Source organism: Ictidomys tridecemlineatus, unplaced genomic scaffold, assembly GCF_052094955.1.
Source record: "Ictidomys tridecemlineatus isolate mIctTri1 unplaced genomic scaffold, mIctTri1.hap1 Scaffold_4019, whole genome shotgun sequence".
Taxonomy (NCBI): Eukaryota; Metazoa; Chordata; class Mammalia; order Rodentia; family Sciuridae; genus Ictidomys; species Ictidomys tridecemlineatus.
The window spans coordinates 28,868-44,829 of NW_027522614.1; the positions used below are offsets into that span (position 1 = coordinate 28,868).

Consider the following 15,962-nt stretch of genomic DNA (forward strand, 5'->3'; position numbering starts at 1 on the left):
CTTCACCAGGCCCTCAGCAGAGGGCGTGGGGGGGGGTCCATGCCACTTGGCTATGGTCCACTCCTCCAGGACCCCTGGTATCATGAGTGTGTCTCTAGCGTCATCACAGCGCCAGATGCTGTCTGGCCACTTCTGTGCCTGCGCCAGGGCAGGCGGGCTGTGGAGGTCACTTGGGTGGGAGTCGCAGCCCTGTGAGCAGATGACATTACCACCCACCTGGTAAGAGAGAGGGAATGGGAGCCCGAAGTGAAGCCCCTTGTCCAAGACCACACCGTGTGTAAATTGAGGAGCAACCTCCCTGCCCCTGACAGTCCTCCTCACGGTGGCTGGAAAGGCCCTCTGCGATATTCTGGTTCTTTCCTCCTTATGCAGAAGGGGAAGCTGAGGACCAGAGAAGTCAAGCAACTTGTGCAAGCTCACATGGCATCACAGTGGCTGAGCCAGGCTTCTGATTCCCACCCAGGACTCCGTCACCTGTAGGTTGTTCTGGCCACCTTCTCCTTGGACACCTACAGAGAGATGACCCAGAGGACAGAGAGCCAGGCACAGGGAGCACCAGGCAGCTCTGGAGGGCTCCCTGAAGGTGGGCAGTGCCCAGGGCAGGCAGCGAACAACCCAGAACCCTGGGCCCCTCCTTTCCCTCCCCCGAACACAGTGTATGGGGGCATAAGTGCCTTGGAAATGAGAGGCAGCCAGCCCGGAGCGGACCCATCAGCGGTGTTTATGTGCCGGCACTTTATTAATTAAGTGTCCTAAATACATTGAAACCTGGGTATTTAATCTAGATTTATAGGGATAATTTAAATTTATAAGATCAGTTATTATGCATTAAGTAGAGAAAATGTCAATTGATTTTCATAGGCAACATTTATTGAGGTATTAAAAAAGAAAACTATGGAAAATGTAATTACCCTGCGCTGAGCTCAAGGGCTGGCGGGGGAAGTGTGGGCGGTGGAGTGGGCGGTGCCTCGCGGGAGGGGCGGGGCCTCACTGGGAGGGGCGGGGCCTCCTTGGAGGGGACAGGTGGAGGGCACCTCACCGGGAGCGGCTCTCTTGAGGGCGGATGACAGTTTCGTGGTTCCCTTGTTGGTCATTCAATAAAAGCCAGACGCCACACCACAGGGCGTCATCACGGCGCGAGATGCTGTCTGGCCACTTTTGTGCCCGCGCCAGGGCAGGCGGGCTGTGGAGGTCACTTGGGTGGGAGTTGCAGCCCTGGTTCTGGTCCAAGCCCTGGCGCCGCCTGCTGGTGACCTTGAGGAACTCCCCTCACCTCCCTGCGCTTTCACCTCTAGGGTTGGGAACCGGGAGCCGGGAGAGGAAGGGTCGCCCAGATACCTCTGCTGCACAAATGCTGGGATGGTCCAGTGTCTAGATGGGACCTCTGTGGCTGTGTGACAGCCTCCTGCCTCTCTCGCTCTCATACACCCGACAGTCCCAGGAGTGGCACTGTTTTGATTCCGGAAAGGCCAGAATTCTGATTCTGCAGAAGCGGCAGGCGTGGACAGGGATGGCAGGCCTCCCTCTAGGTGGGGTCTGGCCAAGCCCCTGAGCAGGCTGCAGAAGAAATAGGGGAGGCTGGCCCGGCCCAGGGCAGGAGCTGTTGGCCCTGCAGGGAGGGCCCAGGTGGTCCTGCAGAAGCCACACTCGGTCAGCAGAGGGCATTGAGGACAAGGCAACAATGGCAGAAGTGTCTGGAGGGTTGTGACTTGAGAGGCCACCAGGGCTGAGGGGACTGGAAGGGGACGTGGCCAGAGGCCAGAGTGCTCACTGGTGAGACCCTGCTGGGCCACCTCGGGCCTGACCCGGCAGACCCAGGAAGGGCTTCTGGAGCCCACACCCGCCTGCTGCTCTGGCTGCAGGGACCCAGGGCCACGTCCTTCCTAAAAAGTGCTCCTTGTAGGCATCTCCCTGGGTCCCCGTTGCCCCCCCACACCATGTCACCAGGTCCAGCACGTCAATTGCTCCTGGGGTTAAGCGGCTCCTCCTCCCTCCCTCTTGGAGAAGGTCCACCCAGACACAGAGCATGGCCTTCTGTGGAGTAACGGTGTTGGTGGGTGTGACGCGGGTGAGGTTCTAAGATGAGAGCATCTAGATCAGGTGGGCCCTAGATCCATGGCAGGTGACCTCACAAGGGACAGAAATGCACAAGACACAGGGATGCGTGGTGGAGGAAGGTGCACAGAGACAGAGGCAGGGTTCGGAGCGATGCTCCCACAAGCCAAGGATGCCGGGAGCCACCAGTCACGATGCCCTGGAGTGTCCAGAGAGCCTGGCCCGGCCGACACCTCGGTGCCAGACTTGTGCAGCTGACCTCTGCCAGGGTGCACCCAGGCCCAAATGGGTAATGAGCTAACACTGCTGGCACCAGCTTGATGACTCGGGGGACAGATGACACCCAGGTGGAGAAGGGACACCAGTATGCATACTTGGTGCCCAGGGTCAGGCATTTCATCTCTCGGGGGCCCAGAGAAAAGCCTGGAACTGTTTCTCAAGTGGAGAGCGGTCATCTAGGGGAGGGGACGTGCTTTGTATCAGAAACCTGGACAGCCGTGCTGAGGCCGTCACAGGCTCCAGGAGGCGCCTCCCTGCACAGACAGGCCATGTGGCACCACAGCCCTGTCCCCCGAACATGAGGTCCTCACTGAGCTCCAGCTGAGTGGTTGGTGTCCCAGCCCCAATGCCCAACTCTGGCAGCATGGCCAAACTGCACCGGGTTGCCAGCAGAGGGCGGTCCACGCAGGGGTCGAGCATGGAAGGCTGGAAAGGGGAACAAGAAGGGACCCAGCAGCACTCAGCAGGGTCCCAGAGCAGAGGGCAGGCAGCGGAGGGACAAAGGCCCTGCGCGGGGCTCAGCACTTGGTCTCGGTGGTAATCAGGACAGTTGGAGACTTGGCTCTGTGCCTGAGCCTGTCGCCTGACCTCTCTGGGCCTTTTTCTACTCCAGAGTCGACAGGGATTACAGTCACCACGCCCTTGCCCTATAACGATCCACAGCACAGAGGAGTGTCCATGGCAGACCCAGCGGGAGAGATGCGCTCCTGCGGTCAGGTCCCGTGTCTCTCCAGACCTTCTCCCTGACCTCGAACAAGTGTCCAGGCCTCTGTAAGCTCTGGTTCTCATCTGTAAAATGATCAGGGATGGACTGGAGACCCCAAGGCCCCTCCAGCCCTGAGGAGCCGTGTGGCTGGGAGTCGCCCGTGGAGTGAGGTGGACAGGGTAGGACCCGTGGGATGGACACAGGGAGCGTGGGGTTGCTGGAAAGGAGCCCCGCAGAGGGGAAAGGCTTGCGGGAGGCTCTGCGGGCATCTGAGTGGTTCCGGGGGCCACACTCACACCCCAGCAGCCCCCACCTGAGTCCTCGAACGCTCCCTGCGGCGGGACCAACCTGGTGCGCGTTCTCTTTGAGGGGAGCTCCCAGCATTGCTCGTCTACAAGAAGTTGCCAGGAGCAGCGCTTTCTGCACAGTGTGGTCCGCAAAGAAAACGGAGCCTTAAATCAAATCCTGAAGATTAGGTTCCTACGCTCTGGGGCCTCGGAGGAGGGGCCCCAGCGCCCGACTGTGAGAGTCTTTCTGTTTGGACTGGAAATCCCAGGTCTGGGAGGCCCTTAGCTACCTGCAGAAGCCCCAGGGCCCATCCGTGCTGTCCCCTGGTGGCTACGGCACAGGGCACTTTTGTTCAGAGGGTTCAGGGGTCTGTTCTGCCACCTGCTAATTCATGCCTAGTACTTCATTTCCCTGAGGCTCAGTTTGTTTATTTAAAAAGAAGAAGAAGAGCTACTCTAATTGGCACGCGCCCAACTTCAGCCCATGTACCCCCTCCCCCTCTATTGCAGCACCCAGCCCTCCCACCACCAGCTCCCCAGGCTCCTGCGTATCCCTCTGTGATTCCATCCCATCCCTCCTCTGAGGTTAGCAGCCCAGGATGAACCCACCATATGGCTGTTCCCCTCAGGAAATACTGATTGGTCCCAGCAGAGCACGTGACCCAAATCAGGCCTATCGGGATCCCTGCCTGGGACTAGTTATTAGGAAGACCAGGTCTCACTTTCTTCTGGAGTCAGCAGATAGGGTGACAGGAACTTGGAGCTGTGGGTGGTTCTGAGTCCCCGGCCCGCCCCCTTTCTGCCTCTGAGTAAACCAAAGGCAAGATGCTTCTCTGTAGCCAGAAAGAAAGCAAAGAGATGCCCAGATGGATAGAGAGAATGAGAGGACCACTGATGGAATGCAGCCCCTGGATCCTGCTGTGCCCGAAGCTGGAGCCACTGGTGTCTTTGCAGTTGTAGAAGCCACTAAATTCCCTCTTGGGTGGAAGCAACTTGACTTTTCAGGTGGGAATTGTTGAAGACTCCACTCAAACTGCTTGAACCCAAGAGGGAGATGCTGGTTTTCTCCTCCAGGGGGAGTCACTGTATGTCCTAGCTCCACTCTTGTCCCCCTGATCACAGGTGCCTGAGGGAGTGTCAGTCACCCCCACTTAGCAGAGAGCAGCTCAGGGCAGGTTGTGGGGTGATGCACTCAGCCTTTACTCCCATCTCAGGCCTGAGGCCCGGAGGGTGCTCCAGGACATCTGTGGGTGGAGGAGTGGCCGGGTCCTCCGCCACCTCACGTCCTGCATCCTGCTCAGGTCCCCCCTCCATGGAGGATGGCATCCTCTTAAACCACACCCATAGCCATAGAGGACATTTGCTTGAGCTTTGGCTGTCTCCAGCCTCCTCCCTCCCCTCCGGCTGGGGGCTCGGGGCTCCAGCCCATGGTTCCAGCTGTGACTTATTTGGCACCTCCCATTGAGCATCCAGAGATGTCATTCTAAGTACCAGGAAGACAGGTGTCACTGAGACAGGCTCAGTCCCTGCCCCAGGCATTTACATCCGAGGGTGTGCCATGTACCGAGTGCACCACGTGCCAGGCCTTGAAGTGTGCTCTGTGAAGCACCACACAGGGGACAGGGCGGGAGGCTGGCAGGTCTGGGAGGCCCTGGAGTGACAGGCCTTGACATTGACTTGACAAGGCCTCCCTTCACCACGAGCCCCACCCCTTGCATAAGCTGCACCCAGAGGTCTAGCAGAGGGAAGCGGAGCCCGAGGGTGGCAGAAGCAAGGACAGAGGAGCAGGGGACAGCAGCAGACCCCTCCCAGATCCAGACCTGGGTGGTGCAGGCCAGAGTGCAGGAGCGAGGAAGCAGGAGGCCAGTCCACACTGTGGCAGGCTGGGCGACCTTGACACTGCTAGCCAGCTGTGCCCAGGTTTCTTGAGGGCACCACCCTAGGGATGGCCAGGCTGCTGACCTGTCCCTGCCCCGGGAGCTCAAGAGCTGCAGACTCAGATTGGAGTCCAGGAGGGAGCAGGAGAACCTTCCCTGACCGCTCTCCCTGTCCATCCTCTGGCCTTTCACCAGCGCCTCCTGTTGGCAGAAACCAGCAGAAGCCAGTTGGTGAGAGAGGTCCAAGGTAGTCCCTGCAGGCCAGGCTCTCTGGGCAGAGCTGGACAGTGAGGCCGAGGGTGAACAGGGCAAGGACAGGGACCTGCCAAGGATGGGGCTGTGGTTTGGACCTTGAATGTTCCCAAAAGGCGCACGCGTTGAAGACCTGGTCCCCAAGCCTTGGTGCTGCTGGGAGGGGGCAGACCTGTCAGGAGGTGGAGCCTAGTGGAAGGAAGTTAGGTTTTGGGGGGGCGTGTCCTAGTAGGGGCTATTGGGACCCTGGCACTTTCCTGTCCCTCTCTTTGCTTCCTGGTTGCTGTGAGGTGGACGGGCCTCCTCTGCCATTGGCTCCTGCCATGCTGTGCTGGGCTGCCACAGGCCCAGGTCAACCATGGACTGAAACAGCTGAACTACAAGCCCCAAACCCCTTTCCTCTTTTGACGTTCTTTACCTTAGGCATGTTGTCACCTGGATAGATAGAGAGCTGGCAGACCCAATATCCAAATGCATTCCGCGAGTTGGTGGGAAAGTCACACAAGGCCACAGCTCAGGGGCTGCCCACTTTGGCGGGGATTCAGGGCCTCTGGGCCTCTTTATTCTTTGGTGTCAGTGGACGGCCTCACAGGATGTGAGTGGTCTTTTGTACGAAGCTATTTTAAAAGGAAGGCAGAGCGCTCCACAAGCAGGAATGAAGTGACCTTGACATCGTGGCCCCGCCGAGTCTCAAAGGCACATCCGAGGCTCAGCAGGGCCCACGGGCTGTGGGAAAGAGCAGCGTCCTGGAGCCCAGTTGGGCCTTCGCTCCTCGCCTGCAGCTGGGCCTCCAGGAGCTGCCTCCCTCTCCAGGCCTCGGTTCCCCGAGCTGCAGCGGAGACCCCCACTGGGCTGCCCAGCTCCAGCAGTGGCCAGGAGACCTCCGGGCAGCTAGAAGGCCCCTGAGCCTGCCGCTCTCTGATTGTGGGAGACAGATGGCTCTGAACTTAATTACACAGAGGAAGAAGATCCAAGCCCATGTCTCTGGAAGGCACCTGGGAGCACTTACAGGATGATTAAGTGCACCGAGGCGCACGTGTAATTAACAGCTGCTGGGACACGAGGGGAATCAGGGCCAGGTGCCACTGCCGTGTGGGGGCCGAGGAGAGAATCTGGGGGCAGCAGCCAGGAACTGGCAGCTGAGGTGGGAAAGACCAGCGCAGCTGTGCCCTGTGCCTGACCTCAGGGGTGACCTTGGACATGCTCTACAGCCTCCCTCCTCACCCCCCTCCGGGTCCTGTTGTCACGTGCGACTTCCACGTGTGTGGTATTTTTACACACATTCTTCATGCGTGTGTCTGGACAGGAGCCACGGCTTGTCCCCCGTACAGCCCACCAGGGTTCTGTCTGCGGGCACACTGCCACTGTCTCTGTTCTCCGGACGCTGGGACCTGCCTCGGGCTGCCCTCCTCCTGGGCTCCCTCCGGCTTCCTGCCTCACTTCTGCCCCCAGAGTCTGGGAGTCCAGGGCCAAGGTTTGGTTCACACACTGGGGGGGTAAGAGCAGCGCCCCACATTGGGTCCTGGAGGCTTCTGGGTGGAGGTGGGGGCACAGTGTGGCCACTGAGGGACCAGAGCTCCCGCCTGCCCCCCCAGGAATTGGGCCAGACACTTCTGGGGTCCCTGCCAGCTCTGATATGCTGTGTCTCCCTGAGTCTGGGGGCAGCTGGGCCAAGGGCCCGGGCTCAGGGATGGAGGCTGTGGAGGAGGCTGGGGAGGCAGCAGTGGCTCTGAGCCAAGCCCTGGGTGGAGGCGTTAGGTGGGACTGAGGGGCTGGTGGGAATGAGACAGGTCCCGGGTGGGGCACCTGGCAGGGGCTCTGGGCCAGACAGCCGGGAGAAAGCAGGCATCAACACCCTGGACTGGGGGGTCAGGGCCTTGCTCAGTTCTGTGTCTGCTGCTGACTTGCTGTGGGACCTGAGGTAAACCACGTGATCTCTCTGGGCCTCAGCTGCCTCAGCTGCAATATAGAGACCATGTTGGAAGGGTTGAAGCAGGTCAAGGTAGGCAACTGGGCTGAGAAAGGCCAGGGGCCGGACGGGCCTGGCCTACTCCACTCACTTCTGCTCCCAGCTTCCTGGTGACTGGCCAGGCTTGCTGTGTCTCCGCCCCCGAGGGACCAGCTGATTGGAGGAGGTGGGACCTGCAGGAAGGAGGCGGGGGTGGGCGTGGGGGTGGGGGTCTGTTGGGGGTGAGCGTGCCCAGGTTCGGGCCTGTGTGTGCTTGTGCTGTGACAGGGCAGGACACGGGAGGCAGGTGGGTGACAGATGAGGGCGTGGGGTGGGCACAGGAGCTGCCCTGGGGTGACAGCACCCTGGCCTCCGCGTCCTGCCTTCACCCCCTCACACCCCTGCTCTCACCTGCTGTGACAGTCGGCCGTCTCACTGCTGCGTCCCAAAGACCCCTGAGAACCAGCTGAGAGCAGGAAAAGCTGAGCTGGGGCTCAGGGTTCGGAGGTGTCAGTCCACAGAGGCAGCAGGGCTCTGCTCAGTTGGGGCCCCTGCATAGGACCCTGACGGAGCTCTGCAGGTGGCCAGCCACCATGGCCTGCTCAGATGTCTCGTGTCAGACCCGTGGCTCGTGGTGGGCCACCAGCCCAAGAACCAATGGGCTCGTGGCTCAGGGCTGGGCGGGGGAGACCCCCTGCTGCCCCCTCCTCTTTCCTCTGCCTGCTCTGTGCCTCTCCCCCACCCAGTGGGGGCCCTGATTGGCCACTTCTGCCCATTTCCAGGGTGTAAATGATTCCATGTGGTCTGTTTCCACCTTCCAATGAGATGTCACTGAACAGGACGTTTGGAAAACACGCAGTGTCACATATGACCACCCAGAGGCCAAAGGAGCCACTAACCCTAAAAGCACATACAGGAGCCTGGAATGAGAAGGCGATCAGAAACCAGTGACTCGGGTATTTGTTACCTTTGCTTTAAATGTCATTCATTTCGTCACAAGTTAACGTCACTTAGGTATTCCTAGTGCCTGTGTTTAGCAACACGATGACAAGGGTCCTGCACACCCCTGCTCCCTGCCCCTCCGTGGCTGGCTGGACCCGCTCCTGCACACCACTGCCCCTGCGCCCCTGGGCCCGGGGTTCTTGATCCTGTAATTATGGAAGCAAAAATTTGCTGATTTCTGGGGCCCGAGCAGTGGCCGATGCAGAGGCCAGCGGTCAGCCCCGCCTCACTCCGCCAGTCCTCTCGGCGCAGTCCTTGACACTCCCGATTATTTTTCAATCCCTTTATCATCAGAAATGAGGATTAAGTTTCTAGTTACCAACGGAATTCATCCCCCGAAGGTAGCGGGGAGCATTCCCGGGGCAGATAACCGCTAATCCTCACGAAGACCACCACTGGGGGCCACCTCGGGCTCCAGGGACGTCCCTGGGAGACTCTGGGTGGCCCCACTCCACTGCTTAGCGCTCTGCAGCCTGGCTCAGCCTCGGGAGTAGGGGCGGCAGACTCCTTCACAGACACAGCTCGGAGCCGGGAGGAAACTCATCAATTTGCAGTTGGGGAAACGAGGTCCCAGGTGGGCAGGTCCTGCTAAGGTCAGCATCAGACCAGGGAAGATGCAGAGAGAGACGCACGCTCCCTCTGACCCGCTCTCCGGCCCCTAGAGGATGAGGGGATGGCCCAGGCTTGGGACTGCAGCTCCTTGTCCTCATGCTGGAGACCCCCGTACACCCCGGAGCCTGGGCCACCAAGTCCTGAGAGGAGGAGGGTCCCTGATCTGCACACACCGCCGACAGCCCTTGTCCAGGTGGCCCTTCGTTCTTTGATCCAACCAACCTCTGAACTTAATCTGTCTCCCCAGTTTTTTCCATTCCTCCCACTGGTCGGAGCCCCCAATCCCCTCACCCCCATGGCGTCTCTGCACTAACCGGTCCCCCCACCCATCTGTCCTTCATCCATTGGCAGAGCCATAGGGCAAATCTGGTTACGCGATTCTCCTGCTTAAAGTCCCTCTGAGTCCCCCTCTGCTCTCAGACCCAATCCCTTCCCTGCCCTTCACAGCCATGAGGACTTGGGTGACCGGTCCCAGCGAGGGACCCTCACTGGCTGCTCTGACTTCACCACCCCCACCCCCGCTGGCTCCTCCTCCCAGGCTCCTTCCCCGTCCCCTGGTGCATCTGCTCACCTGGCCCCTCCACCTGCAGGGACCCCCCCTTCCTGGCTGGTTGACACCTCCTTCAGGTCAGGTTTGACCCAGCGCCTGATCTGCCAGGGCAGCGGGTCTGACCACAGCCTTGGCAGGCCCCTGCTCCCTTCGGAGATTCTCCCTCCAGGAGCCATTTCCTCCTCAGAGCACTGACGGGAGCAGAGTCGGGCTGTGGCTGCTGAGCGGGACACACAGACTCGGGGACAGGGCTCCGGCTCCCCAGCGCTCAGGGCAGCCCCAGCTCCCAGACGGCACTCCCTCCGTGTGCTCAGAGCAGACTTGTCACAGGTGAGTGAGGGGGTGACAGCCCCTCCCGGCGGGCTCCCTGTGCCAGTCTTTGGGTGCGGAATTGCATGACTGTGGTTGTTCCTCCCTCACCCCAGGACTCAGTCCCCCATCTCACAGTAAAGGGGCAGCACTGCGCACGCCCGCCCACTCCGATGTCTCAGGTCCCTGATAAACCGAGGGAGGCCGAGAATCCAAACTTCAGAGCTCGGCTGAGATTGTTCTTGGTGCCCCAGGGAGGCCGGGATGGAGAACCACGGGAGGGATATTGATAAGGACCAGTCAGTCGGAGCGCTCGCTGGGCTCCTGCTGGGGGATTTGGTTCAGGGAAAATGGTGCCAAGGGAGAGAAGAGAGCTCCTCGCTGCGCTGCGCGTGTGGGGAGCGGGAGGAGGCCCCCCCCCCCCCCCCCCGACAGCGACACTCTGGGGCCCACGTGCATCTCTCTCGCTTCTCGGTTTTGTAAAATGTGCTCCCTACAGGAGTATCCCTGTGGCCCGCAGCAGCAGGCAGGGAGAAGGGAAGACAGATGCTTCCGTGTCGCACCAAGGTCACCAAGGTCACAGCCAGGACGTCCCTGAGACGCAGTGGGGCATCCTGCCTGACCGTGCACACGGTGGACACTTCTGGAAGAGACTCCCTGCTGTCACTGTGTGACACCCAGGGGCCTGGGACAGGAGGAGTGAGGGGAGCAACCACTGGCCAGAGTGCTGGGGCCAGGGGCTAAGAGTGCAGGGACTGGGGCCCCCATCCAGGGCTGTGGGAGGGGCCTGTGACTTCAGATCTCTGTGCCCGAGTCCCCTCACCTGCAAGAGGGGACTGAGGTCAACACATGCAGAGCTGCTCAGAGGGCTCCTGGCACAGCAGATGGGTCATCCCAGAGGTCCCTTGTGGAGGGGGAATGTTCAGGCTGGACACATCCCCGAGGGTCTCAACTCTACCCCCAAACCGCGGCCTGACCCTGAGGCCCCGCGCACTCCCGGCTCTCTGCACTGATTGGGTGGAGAACACCTTCCTTGCTCTGGGCCTGCTGAGCCTCCTATCCCTGGGTTGGGAGCTCCTTGCTCATCCGCCTCCTCCTGGCTCTACCCTCTCAGGCTGCCTCTTCCAGGAAGACTCCCTTGATTGACCTCTGCACCTAGGTCTTCTTCTCCCAAGGCCTCAGTTTCTTCCTCAGACAAGTGGGTGTGCTCATCCAGCCAGACCACTTTACAGAGCTACAGTGCAGATCAAATGAAGGAGTGGCTGGGTGGAAGACCACTGTGATGGGCAGGGAGGATGGGGGGGGTTGGAGGCCATTCGGAGCCGTCAGCTTCTCTGCCTTGATTCTGAACAGGAAGATCCAGGGTGTGAGGGACAGAGAACGAGCCCTTCATCACTGACGGAGCTGAGGCTGGAGGACGGGCTCACCCCATGGGCCTGTGGGCCCCAGGACTAGACAGAGGAGCCTGCCCTCCGCAGGGTGCTGGGCCCTGGGTCCCCGTGGTGGAGAGCCTGTGCCTCTGTGGGAGGGGGAGACCGGGCATCTGGGGAACCCGTTCAGGAAACTAGGGGTCGGGAGCCTCCCCCCAGCTCTAAATAATGAAATCACGGCTGGGGTCACTCCTGGGGCATCATTCTGTGCTGGCCTAGTGGCCACCATGTCACAGAGGGGGACACTGGAGATTACAAAAGCTAAAGGCCTCACCTGGTAAGTGGGCAACTGGAAATGAACGCCAGTGTGGCCCCAAGCCCTTGCTCCTGACGCCCTGCAGGGACCTCACCCTGGCTTCCTGGGAGGTTCACCAGGTGCCAGCCGGCTCCGGCCCTCGGAAAACGCCTCTCTCTTTTGCCTTCCCAGGTGCCTCCTGGCAGATTCCACCCACTGGTCTCTGCTTTGCCCTCTGGAGTAGCACAGGGAGCCTCACATCCTTAGTAACTGCAAAATCAATATAATAAACTCCATTACCATGTGTAATCCTGTATACAGGATATGAAATTTCTGTGCCTCCAAGTTCTTTTTTTTTTTTTCTCCATGATTACCAGCACCACGGCAATTGCAGGGATTAGCGGTTCTGCTGAAAATGAGCAGAGATTGTCACCAAGAGAGTTCAAATGAAGTGGAACTCCTGTCACAATAAGGCAGGCCAGGATTTGCATTAAATTTGGAGGCCGGTTTGGGACACTTAACTCCATGAGAACCAACAGTGACCTTCTAAGGGTTTACATAAGAAGCTCAGAAACAGGGAGATTTGAAGGATTTATTTTTAAAAACCAAATTCATGATTAACATCATATTCAATAGCAAAAAAAAAATCTCAAAGATTTTCCTCTAAGATAAAAAAAATAAATAAATTTAAAGGCTGTCTGCTTTTACCACTTCTATGCTTTTAACACAGTTCTAGAAGTCCTTGTTGGAGAAACCCAACAAGAAAAGGAGATAAGGGCATACAGACTAGAAAGAGAGAAATAAAATTTATCACTGTCAACAAATGACAAGATCTCCTGTAGAAAATCCTAACAATGCCACGCACATATGCAAAGAAATGTGTTAAAGTGAAGAAGAGCATTTCAGCAAATTGCAGAATACAAAAATCCAAACCCAAAACATCACTTGTGTTTCTATCCTGACAGGGAATAGCTCACAAAGGGAATAAATAAAACGATTCTAAAATACTCAGGAATTAGCTTAAGCAAGTATGTTAAAGATATATATATACATCCAAAACTTCAAAACATGGCGGAAGAGGTTAAAGGTTAAAAGGCAGCCTTGGGCTGGGGGCAAGGCTCCGTGGCTGAGCACCAGCCCAGGCTACAGGAAGCCTTGGGGTGAATCTCCACCATCACAAAAGAAATTCACTTGAGAAGTCAGTGTTACTCAACTGGACCTACAGATTTGATGTAATCCCTATCCAAATCCTGATGTTGATTTTTGCAGAAATGGAAAAATCCATCCTAAAAGGCATATGGAATCACAAAGAAATCCAAATAACCAAAACAATCCTGAAAAGTCATACCAAAGTTGGAGGTGTCAAGTTTCCTGACTTCAAACCTTATTACCAAACAGGGTGGTACTGGCATGCAGACAGAAACGTGAGCCCAGGAATAAGGGCTTGCATATAGGGTCCTATGATTTTTGACCATGTTTCCAGGACCATTGACTAGGGAAAGGGCAGGCTTTTATCCCTGTTTCTGAGCTTCTCAAGTAAGCCCTAGAAGGTCACTGATGGTCCTCATGGAGTTAAGAGTCCCAGACCCACCTCCAAATTTAATGCAAAAAGGTCCCGGAAAAGCTCAGGCAAAATAATGAAGTTGGCTTTTACCTTATATCACATAAAAATGAATATCAAATGGATCAAAGACTCAAATGTAAAGGCTAAAACTTCTTTTAGAAGAAAACACAGAATACAAAAGGAGAAAGGCTTCCTGACATTGGATGAGGTGATGATTTCATGAAGAACACAAGCAACCAAAGAAAAAAAATCAAGCTTCATTTTTTTCCCATTGAAAATCCTTTGTCTGTCAAAGAACATTATCCACAGAATTAAAATGGCAACTTACAGAATGAAAGAAAATATTTGCAAGTCAATACCTGATAAGTAATTATGATCCAGGTTATATAGAGAACTCCTAAAACTCCCCCATAACAAAAAAAAATGAAAGATAGACAAAGAATTTTAACAGACATTTCTTCATAAGGGTATAAAAATGGCTAATAAGCACTTGAAAAGATATCCAACATCACAAAAATTAGGGAAATGCAAATGAAAACCGCACTGTGATATCTGTCCAGACCCATTAGGTTGACTGTCGAGCACACACAGAAGCAAACTCATAGGAGCTGATGAGGATGTGGAGAAATTGGAATCCTTGAGCATCGCGGGTGGGGTAGTAACTGTGAAAATGGTCTGTTGGTGTCTCAGAAAATTAAACAGAAAAATGCCATAATTCCACTTCTGGGTATGTACCCAAAGAATGGAACATGAGGAAATGAGCAGAAAAGATATTTGAATAAATAATGGTTGAAACCCCCCCCCCAAATTTGATGTAAAACATTAATCAATACATCTAAGATGTTCAAGAAACTCCATGTATGACAAACACAAAGAGATGCACACTCTTAGACACACAATGGCCAAAGGGTCAAAAAGACAAAGAGAAGGAGTGCTTCGAAATAGGAAGAGAAAAGTAATTCATCATGTATGAAAAATGCTCAGTAAGATTAACAGCTGACTTCTCGTGAGAAACCATGGAGGTCAAAAAGCACTGGGATGACGTGTTCAATGCACTTTTTTTTTTAAAAAAGGGTGAACGCTTTTATACCTAGGAAAACTGTCCTTAAGACAGAAGGCGAAATTAAGACTTTCCCAGATGTACCAAACTCTAGAGATCTGTCGCTAGCAGAGACACCCTACAAGGAATGCCAAAGACAGGATTTCAGGCTGAAATGAAAGGAGTGTGGATAGTAACTTGAATCCACATGAAGCCATAAAAAGCATCGTCAAAGGTATCTTCCAAGGTAAATAGAAAGACAGTGTAAATGTATGTTTTGTGATTCTTCTCACATCTGATTTATAAGACAACTGTGCAAAGCAGTAATTATCAATTTGTGCTGATGGACTTCTAGCACAGAGAGGTAAGTTGTGTGACAATAATAGCACAAAGGACGGGGGGGATGGCATGAAGCTGTATTGGGTCCAAGTTTTTTTTTATTATTCAATTGAAATTAAATTTACATTAATTTGAACTAGATTGTTTTAAACTAATATATTCATTGAAATCTCCATGGCAACCACCAAAAAAATAATTTTAAAATAAAGCAAAAGACTCAATCAGGAAAGTAAAATGATCTCGATGGTAGATATAGAATTGGACCCTGGGTCAGTGTGTCTCAGGCCCACCTGCACCGTCCCCGGGCAAGGTCCACAGCCCCTCCAACTCCCTGCTCTCGTGTGTCCTGTGAGGTAAGCAGCAGGGGACCAGGACCCCTGCTATCCAGACAGGAAAACCAAGATAAGGGCTGTGGTGACTTGAGGGTCCTGTCTTGGCTTGCTGTGGCAGAACCTCGCCTAGGACCCAGGCTCTGCCTCTTTGACCTTGACCTTACAGACTCATTTCCCTGATTCTAAATCCTTGGAGGCTCAAGTGTCACATGGTTGAGAGCAGCTGTGTCTATGCCAAATGCTGACCCCCCCAGGCCTCAGTGACCCTGATCCAGGGAGCTTTGGATAGAGCTGGGGAAAATCTTCAAATGGACATGCCCTCCCCGGACCCCTACCCTCCTTTCTGGAGGATTCTGACAAAAGGTTTTGTGCAGATCCCTTTTGGAGAAATGCTGGTTATGGGAAATTCCAGGCTTGTTCTGAGTAGGGCCATCCCCTCCGTACCCAGGGGGCATTGGTGCTGGACACCTGCAAATACTGAAAGCCACGGATGCTCAAGTTCCTTGTGTAATACAGTGTAGTATTTGCATGTAACCTCCGCACGTCCTTCCGTGAACTTTAATTCGTGGCTGAATGACTTATACCTGATGTCAATGCCCTGTGACTAGTTGTTCCAGTGTCCTGTTTCAGGAGTAACAAGAAAAGGAGGCTGGGTATGGGCTGTGTAGCTGCGACTTATTTTCATCGACAGTTGAATGAATCTGTGGGCGTGGAGCCCGGGGACAGAGAGAGATGAGTGTACTTGACCTTCACTTCTGGACAGTTCTCCCGATCACAGCTCCTGGACCCGAGGCCGCCTGCCCTGCGGTGCACTCTTCAGCGCTCACTGATGTGGTTGAAAGCGTTCAGGAGAGTGCCCGGCACAGAGTACCTATTCCATCATGTTTTCTCTCCTTGGCTTTGTTTTTCTTATTTGGTAACTGAAATAGTTCTAAGGCCCAGGTCCCCCAGCTTCATGTCATAGGGAACGTGGGCCCAGGAAGATCAGGTGACGCGTTCAAGGACACCAGCTGGTGAGGAAGAAAGCTCGGGCTCCAACTCTGTCCAGGAGACTGCAGCGCCAGTGCTACTAGCAAGCTGCCCTGTCCCAAGGCCCGCACCTGCAGCCCTGAACCAGGACAGGAGAGGCCACTTGGGCAATGGAGA

At 55.6% G+C, this 15,962-nt stretch overlaps 1 long non-coding RNA gene across 1 annotated transcript; it reads left to right on the plus strand.

Annotated features, from left to right (window-relative positions):
- The first annotated feature begins 10,294 nt into the window (after positions 1 to 10,294).
- Positions 10,295 to 11,872, plus strand: LOC144373469 (uncharacterized). Its single transcript, XR_013433147.1, has 2 exons — positions 10,295 to 11,075; positions 11,231 to 11,872. It is a non-coding gene; the product is annotated as an uncharacterized LOC144373469 (long non-coding RNA).
- The last annotated feature ends 4,090 nt before the right edge of the window (positions 11,873 to 15,962 follow it).